Consider the following 12,343-nt stretch of genomic DNA (forward strand, 5'->3'; position numbering starts at 1 on the left):
TACTCTTTTCTTATGTATTCTATTTGTTTCTAAATATTTCTATTATAAATTATCTTCAAATTTTAATTACAAAAACCAGGCTTATTGTTTATAAAAACACATTTCGTACAATAAAAATACTAAAATAAGAACACGAAGAAACACTACTCAGTTGATAAAACGTTTTTTCTCAATCCAATAGGTTAGGAATTCAGGTCATAAATAGAGAATCTTTATTGATCATTTTTTAATAAAAAATAATAATTGTCGATTAAGTAGGTTTAAGATAATTTTCTCAATCTCATATACTTCAGCAAGTTACAATTTGAATATTTAATACTCCTAATAATTTTCTTATTAAATAGATATATGAATATAGCAATAATTAAGTATAAAATAAAATTATAATATAGTAAAATTAATCACAACTAATAACTATAATCTCAATCCATAGTAATATAAGTAAAATGTTAAAAACCAATTATGCAAGTGGTATAATATTTAAAATTATATTTAAACAACAAAAGCACATATATTGATTAAAACATTTTTTGATATAAAAAGAACATTCATGTTTAAAAAATACATAGTCAAATTTAATGTCAACACCATCAATATGAAATTATTAATATAGTACAATTTATAATGTTCAAAATATGGAAGCCATTCTCATAGATAAAATAATAAACTATCCAATAAATAAAAAATAAATATAATCTATCTTCACATTTTTATCAATTTCTAAACTTTAATTTATTAAATTAAACAAATAAATTCATAATATTAATCCAAGTCATCACATAAATCCATAAGAATTTGTTATATCATATACTATATGTCTCATAAAAGAATGATTATTAAACTCTTCAACTATATAATTGGATCAACTAATTAAAAAGTGTATTACTAACAAACCATTTATTAGATAGTAACTCAATTCAGATTAACCATTTATTAGATAGTAACTCAATTCAGATTGAAACATCGAGGAAATTACAATTTTTCCTTCAAAACTTAATGAATATGATCTCGTCTGTGGATGCATGAAATAACATAAATGCAAAGTATATATCCAGATACTCAATAATTTATGTAAAAAACAAAGATGAAAGAATTGTAAAAAAAAAGAGGAAAGAAAACATAGATGAAAGAATTCAGATTTGTAGGCAATATATATATCTATATCAATAATGAAATTACTACCTCCGTCCTTAAAATTTGTCCCACTTTGACCCGACACGAATTTTAAGAAATATAATGGAAAGTGAGTTTAAAAAGTTAGTGAATTGTGGATCCTACTTTAATATATTAGTTTCATAGTAATAAAATGTGAGTAGGAATGAGTTAGTGGAATATGAGGTCCACTACCAAAAAATGGTAAAAAGTGAAATGAGACAAATTTTAGGGGACAGACGAAAATGGAAAAATGGAATAAATTTTCTGGACGGAGGTAGTATAAACTAGAGAGAGCAAATATAATTTATAATTAAATCTATAAAAACAAAAATAACTAACACACCAAATTGTATAAAAAGTTTTGGACCATTTCTCCAATTTATGCATGTCATCCTTGACGGATGACATTGGATCATGCTAATTTTCTCTGTATCATTCCAATTTTGTCGGATGCACTAAATTAATGTTATGCTATTTATTATGAGTGCCAATGTATTATTTTGTAGCGGTGATGTTGGATAATTAATCCTCCTCTTAAGTCCATTACAATGAAATGATCAATTCAAAATTTCAAATTAACAATAAATAAACTAAAACCAGTATAAATTAGATCCTATCTATGATATAAATACCTATAAGGCTTTAAGTCCATTACAATGAAATGATCAATTCAAATTAACATTAAACTAAAACCAGTATAATTTAGATCCTACCTCTAAGGCTCTAACTAACAATAGTATCATTAAAAAATATCTAGAACCAAAAAAAAACTGGAAAATAAATTTACACAAACAAAAACTTGTAAAATAAGTTGTGAATTCAAACGCAAGAAAAGCAAATCGAACAAGAACACGAAGGTTACGTGGTTCGGCGCAAAAGGCCTACGTCCACGGGCGAAATCTGGTGATGTATTTTATTGAAAAGCTCTCTCAATTGAAGGATTACAAAACTCTCAAACTCTCGGAGATTCACAGAATGAGCAACACTCTCAGCTCGCTCGAAGTCGACTTGCTTCGAGAGCACACACGCACAGCTGGAACTTCTATCTCTCTATCTTGATCTCTCTCTAAGTTCTTGATCTTCTTCAAAGACTCACTGCTATATAAATGCAGTTAGATCCGAACGAATCAAACCCCAATTCCGTTCACAGCAAGAAGCCCCAAATCAGTTGTAACTACCAACGTCACTTTCCCAATTCAGCTGCCCCTGTTCCAACGGCTCTATTATTTGAAAAAACTCGATTCCAAAATTGATTTGATCAGCTCAACTATTAACAAATCCTCCACCTTGAGCGATTCAAACTCATACACCATCAGCTTCACCTTTCCTCCCTTCAGCTCTCAAGACTTTTGAACAACCCCCACCAAATCCAAGCAATATCTGAACTTGGACTTAGGTAAGGGCCGCATTGTGCTCAGTGCTCACCTTCTCAATCTTAACTCCACCCTTGTCAACTTCATCTCGAATAAAATGCAGCCTCACGTCGATGTGTTTACTGCGCTCGTGAAAAGTTTGATGCTTCGCGAGGCAGATAGCGCTATTGCTGTCACACTTTATAGTCACACTCTTCTGCTCTATCCCGAAATCACCTACCATTCCCTTGAGCCAAAAACTCTCCTTCACCGCCTCCGTTAAGGCTATATACTCGGCTTCTATTGTCGACAATGCTACAACGGACTGAAGGTTAGACTTCCAACTCACCGCTGTTCCGAACAGAGTGAATATGTACCCAGATTGTGAGCGCCTATTGTCAATGTTGGCGGCATAATCTGAATCGCAAAATCCAATCAAAGCATCCTCACTGCTCTCATTTTCTGATCTGAACACAACTCCCAAATCACTACTGCCTTTGAGATATTTGAAAATCCCCTTCAAAGCTAACCAATGTTCTCTTCCTGGGCAGGACATGTATCTGCTAACCACGCTAATCGCATGAGAGATGTCTGGTCTCGTGCAAATCATCATATACATGACACTCCCAACTATGTTGGAGTAAGGTATCTGGCTCATCTCTTTCTCTTCTTCTTGATTTCTGGGACATTGCTCTTTTGATAATTTGGTCTGTTGAGACAAGGGAACTGATGTGGTTCTGCTCCTCTCAATCTGATACTTCTGCAAGACTCTCTTGACATAATCTTCCTGAGATAACCATAAAATTCCTTCATCTCTATCTCTGGTTATATCCATGCCCAATATCCTTCTAGCACTTCCCAGGTCTTTAATCTCAAAGCCCTCCTTAAGCATACCCTTTACTTTATCCAACTCTTGTTTATCTGGTCCAGCAAGCATTATATCATCCACATATAGGAGCAGATATACCACTGGTTCAACACCCTTAGGCTTAAAGTAAACACAGCTATCATATTCTGATTTCACAAATCCCATGCTCTGCATGTGCTCATCAAATTTAATATGCCATTGCCTACTTTCCTGTTTCAAACCATAAAGACTCTTTTTCAGTAGGCACACCTTATCCTCACTGCCATGTATCACAAACCCCTCTGGCTGATCCATGAATATAGTCTCCTCTAGATCTCCATGTAGAAAGGCTGTTTTAACATCAAGTTGCTCCAGATGCCAGTTCTTTTGTGCAACTATAGCTAGTAAAATTCTGATTGAGGCATGTTTTACCACAGGAGAAAACACCGCATTGTAGTCCACCCCTTCTTCTTGTGTGAATCCTCTAGCTACAAGCCTTGCCTTGAACCTGACCATATTCCCAGCCTCTACCTTTTTCTTGAAGATCCACTTACAACTCACTGGCCTTTGTGTGTCTGGTTTCTTCACAAGAATCCATGTCTTATTCTTAAGTAATGACTGTATCTCCTCTATCATAGCCTCCATCCACTGCTTGCTTTCCTTTGAAGCCATAGCCTCCTTGAAACTTGCAGGCTCAGCATACTCAATATTTTCTGCAATGCATATGACATATAGCAAATATTCTTCTTCACTATATCTGGTTGAGGGCCTTGGTGAAGGTGCTGGCAGCGGAAGCGTGCGAGAATAAATCAATCACATAATAATCAGATCTATTTAGCAGATTATTTAGACAAAAGCTATTCGCGTAATTATCACATGTATCATGCTCATAACTTGAATCAATCATGCTTTAAAAATATTGAAACCTAAAACATGCTTTTCTACGGAGCAGAAATATACCTAATTAATTCTCCAAAGAATTGAAGATGGCTAGCTTCTTCTCCACGTGATGCTTTGAGTATTAAACCACAAATCTTCTCTCTTATTCCCGAACTGTATCCCAATATCAGTGTGGGCTGATCTTACTAGAATACTAGGACTTAAATAAAGAAGACAGAAGAAATCCTTTTCGGAATAGGAGAGGAATTCGAAAATCTCCTCAGCTGGAGAAGGGATTTTCGAAAATTACAATGATGAGAAATTGTTGTTTTCTGTCTCCTTTATTCTCCTATTTATATTAAGTTCCTTTTGGGCCCAGACAGGGATCTATAGAAGGTTTTGGATATGGGCTCATCCAATTTACTTTTTACTAATTAAATTGAACCCACAATTTAATATAAGTTATAATTGGAATATTACGAGCAGCCACTACATAAGTAATATTGAACTCTCCCCATCCAAATCCGAAATTACAAGTAATCCGGGTTTCCGTTTAACTTTCATTTCCCGTGCTTAAGATTAAAATGTCCATTAATTAATTAATGTCTGCTATTGACTTAATTAATTAACTTCTTATTAATTCCAAGAGTGGACTTAGCATGAAACGCTTATTTATTATTCATAGAGTAATCACACTCCAACTAGCTAGGTTCCGAATGATAAAACCTCGTTTCGCGCTCCTCTTGAGGACATTATCAAGCGAGACTCTCCTCGTGCACGATTCAACATAATAGCAATCCTAGCACCGCTAGATATCGATCACCACTGCCCAATATATCAGGATAATTGGGTTACGAAAAACCCGCACCATTTTATAAGTCAAAGCAGTGCATAATCAATACCGTATGCTCAATGCTAACCTACATTGATTAAGAAATAAATATTTATCAAGACCTCGCCTTTCAGTAGATAGCCTAAGGCAAGTCTTGCTGTTAGATCCGTTCAGTGCTATACCACACCAATGTCATCTTATTTCAGTAAGGCTTAGAAATATGCGGACTGACATTGCAACCTTTCTCGATGGGTAGTCAAATTCCATCTAGGTTGTGAAATTCATCTTTTTCTTTGTTTAGAACTGACCGTGTTACCTTAAAGTGGGCGACGCCCACAACCGGTCTACTAAAACAAAGACTTAGACTTTGTTAAGTTAACTTATACATTTAAACATGCATTAACATCCATTAAATGTAAAACATAACAACATTATGACAAAAATAATCTATTTTATTTATTGGAAAATAAAATAAGAGTTTTACAGTATTCAATCACTCGAAACGTGATTTCTAGTATACAAACTCTAACAATCTCCCACTTATACTCAAAACACTTTCGAGTATACAAAAAATTGTGCTAACGTCTAAAATCTCCCACTTATACTGAAAGCGGATTGAGGTCTTGAATTAGTCGAACTCCCATTCCTTCAACATGGCTTTCATACGGCTTTACCGCTAGTGCCTTCGTGAAAGGATCTGCCAGGTTGTTCTCTGACTCAATCTTGACCACTTGTATGTCTCCTCTCTGCACTATATCTCGAATGATATGATACTTCCTCTCTATGTGCTTGCTCGCTTTATGAGCTCGTGGTTCCCTCGAATTTGCCACAGCACCAGAATTATCGCAATAAATGGTGATGCTCTTGGGCATGTTCGTAACCACACCTAAGTCCAGAAGGAAGTTCTTAAGCCAAACAACCTCTTTTGCAGCCTCCGAAGCGGCCACATATTCGGCTTCCATGGTAGAGTCTGCAATGCATTTCTGCTTTACACTCTTCCAAATTACAGCTCCACCTCCTAAGGTAAACACATATCCGGAAGGTGATTTCCTCGAATCTACATCAGATTGAAAGTCTGAATCTGTATATCCTAAAGGACAGAGCTCGGCTGCATTGTAAACTAGAGTATGTTCTTTACGGCAGTCCAATGTCCTTGGCCGGGATTTGATTGATATCTTGCCACCATGCCAACAGCAAAGCAGATATCGGGTCTAGTACAAAGCATAGCATACATGAGACTACCAATTGCCGAGGCATATGGTATTCTTCTCATCTCTGCTATCTCAGATGCTGTCTTAGGACACATCTCTTGAGATAAATGGATGCCATGTCTAAAAGGAAGAAAACCTTTCTTGGCATCTTGCATGCTAAAGCGTCTAAGTACTGTTTCGATGTAAGATTCTTGGGATAAGCACAACATTCTCTTACCTCGGTTCCTAAGAACCTTGATACCGAGAATGTGTCCCGCATCACCCATATCTTTCATCTCGAACTGGCTGGACAACCAAGTTCTCACTGATGACAACATCTTTTTATTGTTTCCAATTAGAAGAATGTCATCTACATACAAAACTAAGAACACAACATTTCCCTTTTCAACCTTCTTATACACACAACTTTCATTTGGGCATTTCTCGAATCCAAACTTTTGAACAGTTTGATCGAAACACTGGTTCCATGATCTAGATGCTTGCTTGAGGCCATAAATGGCCTTCTTAAGCTTCCAAACCATGTGTTCCTTACCCTTTACCACATAGCCTTCGGGTTGTTCCATGTAGATGGTCTCCTCAAGACTCCCGTTTAAAAACGCAGTCTTAACGTCCATCTGCCATACTTCCCAATCCATGTAAGCTGCTATAGACAAAAGTATACGGATCGATTTGAGCATGGCCACTGGGGAGAAGGTCTCATCGTAATCGATGCCTTCCTTTTGGGTATACCCCTTAGCCACTAGTCTTGCCTTAAAGACTTTAACTCGTCCATCGGGTCCACGTTTACATTTGTATATCCATTTGCTCCCAATGGCAGTACAGCCTTCAGGTAGGACAGACAAATCGTAGACGTCTTTGTCTACCATTGATTGTAGTTCCGAATCCATTGCTTTCACCCATTCGCAATGATCGACATCTGCCTGCGCTTCTGCAAAGTTCCAGGGATCAAGTACATTGCTGTCCGAGGAGTGATCCATGCACTCACCCAAACCAATGTATCTATCGGGCTCATGAGAGACCCTCCCACTGCGGCGCGGCACTAAAATATCTGGTGTATTAGTTGAAATTTCTGGAGTTGTTGTTACACTAGGTAATTGTTCTTGGTTAATGGAAGTTGTAACTTGAGTGAGCTCATCACGAGCTATCTCACTGCTGGGCTTATGATTCATTACATAGTCTTCCTCTAAGAATGTGGCATGAGTGCTCACAATCACTTTCTGATCTTTGAGACTATAGAATTCATAAGCTTTCGTTCCTCTAGGGTATCATATAAACACACAAACCTCCGTCCTAGATTCCAGCTTAGTTGGATCCTTTTCCAATACATGAGCCGGACACCCCCATACTCTGAGATGCTCTAGATTGGGCTTTCGCCCATTCCACAACTCATATGGGGTAGTAGGAACTGATTTAGAAGGTAAGTGGTCTAAGAGATAGGTTGCGGAAAGCAACGCATGCCCCCAAAACGAAATAGGTAACCGTGCATAACTCATCATCGATCGGACCATGTTTAATAAGGTCCTATTCCTTCTTTCAGCTACGCCATTCTGCTGGGGTGTGCCCGGCGCAGTCGTTTGGGATTGTATTCCCGCCACTGATAAGTAGTCCAAAAACTCGGCACTTAGGTATTCGCCTCCGCGATCAGATCGCAGGCATTTGATAGTCTTACCATGACGCGTCTCTACTTTAGCCTTAAACTCCTTGAACTTGTCAAAAGTTTCAGACTTGTAGCGCATCAAATAGACATATCCAACTTTCGAGAAGTCATCTATAAAGGTGACGAAGTATCGATAGCCACCCCTTGCCTCGGTTGACATTGGTCCACACACATCAGTATGAATGAGCTCAAGTACTTCCTTGGCCCTATTTCCCTTTGACCTAAAAGGTCTCTTAGTCATCTTGCCTTCGAGACAGGATTCACACTTCGAAAATGGTTCCTTCTCAAGACCTTTGATGAGATCTTGATCAACCATCGCATGAATCCTTCTTTCGTTGGCATGACCAAGTCTAAGGTGCCATAAGTACGTGTCATTCATTGAACTTGAAGGTTCTTTTCTTTTCTTAGAAATTTTCGATGTATTATTGAGTTCTGATTTACGTTGATTAAATTGTGTAGAAGTGATTGTGTACAGATTGCTTTCCATGATACCACGACAGATATAAGAACCATCTTTCTTAATAACGCAATTGTCATTAAAAGAAATCGAATATCCATCAAAAGACAATTTAGAAACTGAAATTAAATTTCTTCTAAAAGAAGGTATCAACAAAACATTCTTCAAAATCAAAAATCTATCACTAGAAAAACGTAAATAAACGTCTCCACTGCAACGGCCGCCACTTTCGTAGCGTCGCCCAGCTGGACTTCGATCTCACGATCATGTAGCCGTCTTGTCACCTGCATTAAGTCAGGATCAAAACATATATGATCAGTTGCTCCAGTATCAATAACCCAAGTATGAGTAGATGTCGAAGCCAAACATGACTCGACTACTAGAGCATGGTACATACCTGTAGCCTTGCCCTTTTTAGGACAATCTGGCTTCCAATGACCTTTCTCTCCACATTTGAAGCACTTCCCTGTTTGCTTCTTGTCACCCCGCTGTTTCTTCTTTCCCTTAGCATTCTTTACTGCCACTGGGTTCGGTGCCTTTTTCTTTCCTTTTCTAGGCTTAGAGCCAGAGGAATTAGGCGCCAAACTCAACATGGCCACCTTAGCTTGAACCATAAGGTCCTCCGCCGACTGAAGTTCAGTCAGCAGCTCTGCCAAAGTGTAATTCTGCTTGTTCATCTCGAAGTTGAGCTTGAACTGCTGGAAGCTAGGGGGAAGACTCTGAAGGATTATAGTAACCTGGGACTCGGGATCTATTGTCCCTCCCAACACCTCAATCTGGTTGAGGTGACTCATCATCTCGAGGACGTGTTGCCTCACAGACGAGCCTTCCTTCATAGACTTCGTCATGATACTCCGAAAGGCTTGAGACTTAGCCGTTCGATTCTGAGTACCAAAAAGATTTGCGAGATTTGTCATGATCTCGGCGGCAGTTTCCATGGCTGAATGCTGATGCTTGAGTACTGATGACATAGAAGTCAACATATAGCACTTAGCCATCTCATTCGCCTTATGCCACCGTCTATGCGCATCTCGCAATGCTTGCGCGGCATTAGCTGCCGGCACAGCTGGGCGTGGAGTAGTGAGCACGAACTTGTACTCTTCGGCTGTGAGAACGATATCCAAGTTTTGTTTCCATTCGATGTAATTTTGGCCTTCGAGTTTGTTTTCTTTGAGAATGGCAGAAAGAGGATTAAAAGACATCTTGACGGATTTTATTGCACTGTAAACAGAAGATTTTACTATTTGTCATAAACTTATGTAAGGAAATTGAGTAGATTAACCATAGAACTTTTCAAAATCTTACAACAGCAAAATTAATAAATTGTATTCTCCTTTGGAGGTTAATATGCATAAAAAACTTTACAATTTTACTGGTCACAACACCGACGCATCAATATCTTCCTCCTTTGGAGGTCAACACGTCTAATGTTGCCTAAGCACGACCATCAGATTTAGCATTACAGAATTTTATTTCTACAACACACTCCCATAACAATGTTCATGTGCTGATAACAAAATCAAGCTATCTCATAAATTCTGATTGAACCCTGAAACTTGCAGTTCCTTAGGATTATTGTCCCCACTTTGCAGGTGGCAATAATATTGGGAACCACTTTCTAGTTCCTTAGGATTATTGTCCCCGCCCTTATGAACTTACCGTTTTCGTAGGATTATTGTCCCTACTTTGTAGGTGGCGATAATATTAGAAAATCAGCTTCACAAAGTTTGGCAGTCCAACCGATGGAGACCATATATAAACCTTAAGTTCATAATTATCGCTTAGACATTTTAGTTATGGTTTTTCATTAATTATCCTTTAGCCTTAAGGCAGATTAAGACTAATTAAATTCTGTTGGTATTTAATTGACTGGATAATTAAATCTTTTATAATCTTTAAAGTCTTAGTTTTAGGAATTATTAATCTAGAAATTAATTCTTATTCATGTCATACTATAAGATATATCTAAAATAAAATACATTATTTATAATCTTAATTAGACATGAAAAATTAAATTCATATAATGTCCAAGTTCAAGATTTAGAAAGAATATTAAATTATATTATTTAATGTAATCTTATATATCTATCTTATTATAGATTCTAGATATATTATATTTAGGAAACTATTAAATTATTTTCATCTATATCATCTAGGATATAAAATATTCATAGATATAGAAAATAATCCAAATATTCCTAAAATCTAGGGAAATCTTCCCAAAATATTTTATTTCATTAAATAATATTATTTTTAATGATTTCTATTAATTAAGGAATTAAATAATCATCAAAATAATCTTTCGTCAATATCTTGCGATTCGAGGTTGGCACGAATCTACACGACGAAGATTTGAAGACATCCTCTGGAGACGCTCGCCGGGGCGACGAATTCGCCGCCCGACCGCCGCCGGTAGGCCGCGCCCGAAGGCGCGCGCTTCCTCCTCCCTCCTTCCCGGTGTATGACCGCCGCGATATCCCTCCGTCGCATGTCAGCCAGAAACGCGGCCGAAGCCGCGCCTTTTCCGGCGATCTCCCACTGCCCCGGCGACTCACGCGAGAACCAGCAGCTGCCTCGAGAGGCATGGCTGCTCTCGGTCCGGCGATGTCAGGGCTAGGCGACTAGGGTTAGATTTTGCTAGGGTTAGGGTTAGGGTTTGCTATTTCCGGTGACCTCTCGGCGCCTCGGCAGCTCTCGGACGAGCCGCCGCACCTGGTCTCCTCCGCGCGACTTGCAGCAGACTCCGGCTCGGGGTCGCGGTCTCGACCGGCGGCGCGCACGAGCCCATGCTCGTCGGCGCGTCGCCGCGAGATCATCGCCCCTCGGCTCCCACTTTTACGTCGGCGATAGTCGAGCTTTGATCGGGGCCGGCTAGGGTTTGGCGGGTTCGGCCGGTGGCGCGCGCGAGTCCAATCTCGCCGGCGCGTCGCCCCTTGCCCGTGACCCTCGGCTCCCACTCAATTCGACAACCCTACTCCGATCGCATGTAGTGCGATTCGTCCCGGCGTTAACGCCGACGAATCGCACATCTCGTGCGTTCGAATAATTCAAGTTCTAGGATTCGAATGTTCTTGAGTTCAACATGCATAAACAAAAATAACAAAAACACAAGAACATGCTTCGTAATCAAATAAGACATGCATACATGAATTTCGCGAAATTTAAATCCAAATAATCAGAGCCAAAGACTGGCTCTGATACCAGTTGAAGGTGCTGGCAGCGGAAGCGTGCGAGAATAAATCAATCACATAATAATCAGATCTATTTAGCAGATTATTTAGACAAAAGCTATTCGCGTAATTATCACATGTATCATGCTCATAACTTGAATCAATCATGCTTTAAGAATATTGAAACCTAAAACATGCTTTTCTACGGAGCAGAAAAATACCTAATTAATTCTCCAAAGAATTGAAGATGGCTAGCTTCTTCTCCACGTGATGCTTTGAGTACTAAACCACAAATCTTCTCTCTGGTTCCCAAACTGTATCCCAATATCAGTGTGGGCTGATCTTACTAGAATACTAGGACTTAAATAAAGAAGACAGAAGAAATCCTTTTCGGAATAGGAGAGGAATTCGAAAATCTCCTCACCTGGAGAAGGGATTTTCGAAAATTACAATGATGAGAAATTGTTGTTTTCTGTCTCCTTTATTCTCCTATTTATATTAAGTTCCTTTTGGGCCCAGACAGGGATCTATGGAAGGTTTTGGATATGGGCTCATCCAATTTACTTTTTACTAATTAAATTGAACCCACAATTTAATATAAGTTATAATTGGAATATTACGAGCAGCCACTACATAAGTAATATTGAACTCTCCCCATCCAAATCCGAAATTACAAGTAATCCGGGTTTCCGTTTAACTTTCATTTCCCGTGCTTAAGATTAAAATGTCCATTAATTAATTAATGTCTTCTATTGACTTAATTAATCAACTTCTTATTAATTC

At 38.4% G+C, this 12,343-nt stretch overlaps 1 pseudogene; it reads right to left on the reverse strand.

Moving 5' to 3' along the window:
* Positions 1–1,510: 1,510 nt before the first annotated feature.
* LOC148927075 (U6 spliceosomal RNA) lies at positions 1,511–1,627 on the reverse strand (annotated as a pseudogene).
* Positions 1,628–12,343: the final 10,716 nt, after the last annotated feature.

This window comes from Salvia hispanica, chromosome 4, assembly GCF_029641045.1.
Source record: "Salvia hispanica isolate PSC_SH4W2 chromosome 4, Shi_PSC_v1, whole genome shotgun sequence".
NCBI classification, from domain to species: Eukaryota; Viridiplantae; Streptophyta; class Magnoliopsida; order Lamiales; family Lamiaceae; genus Salvia; species Salvia hispanica.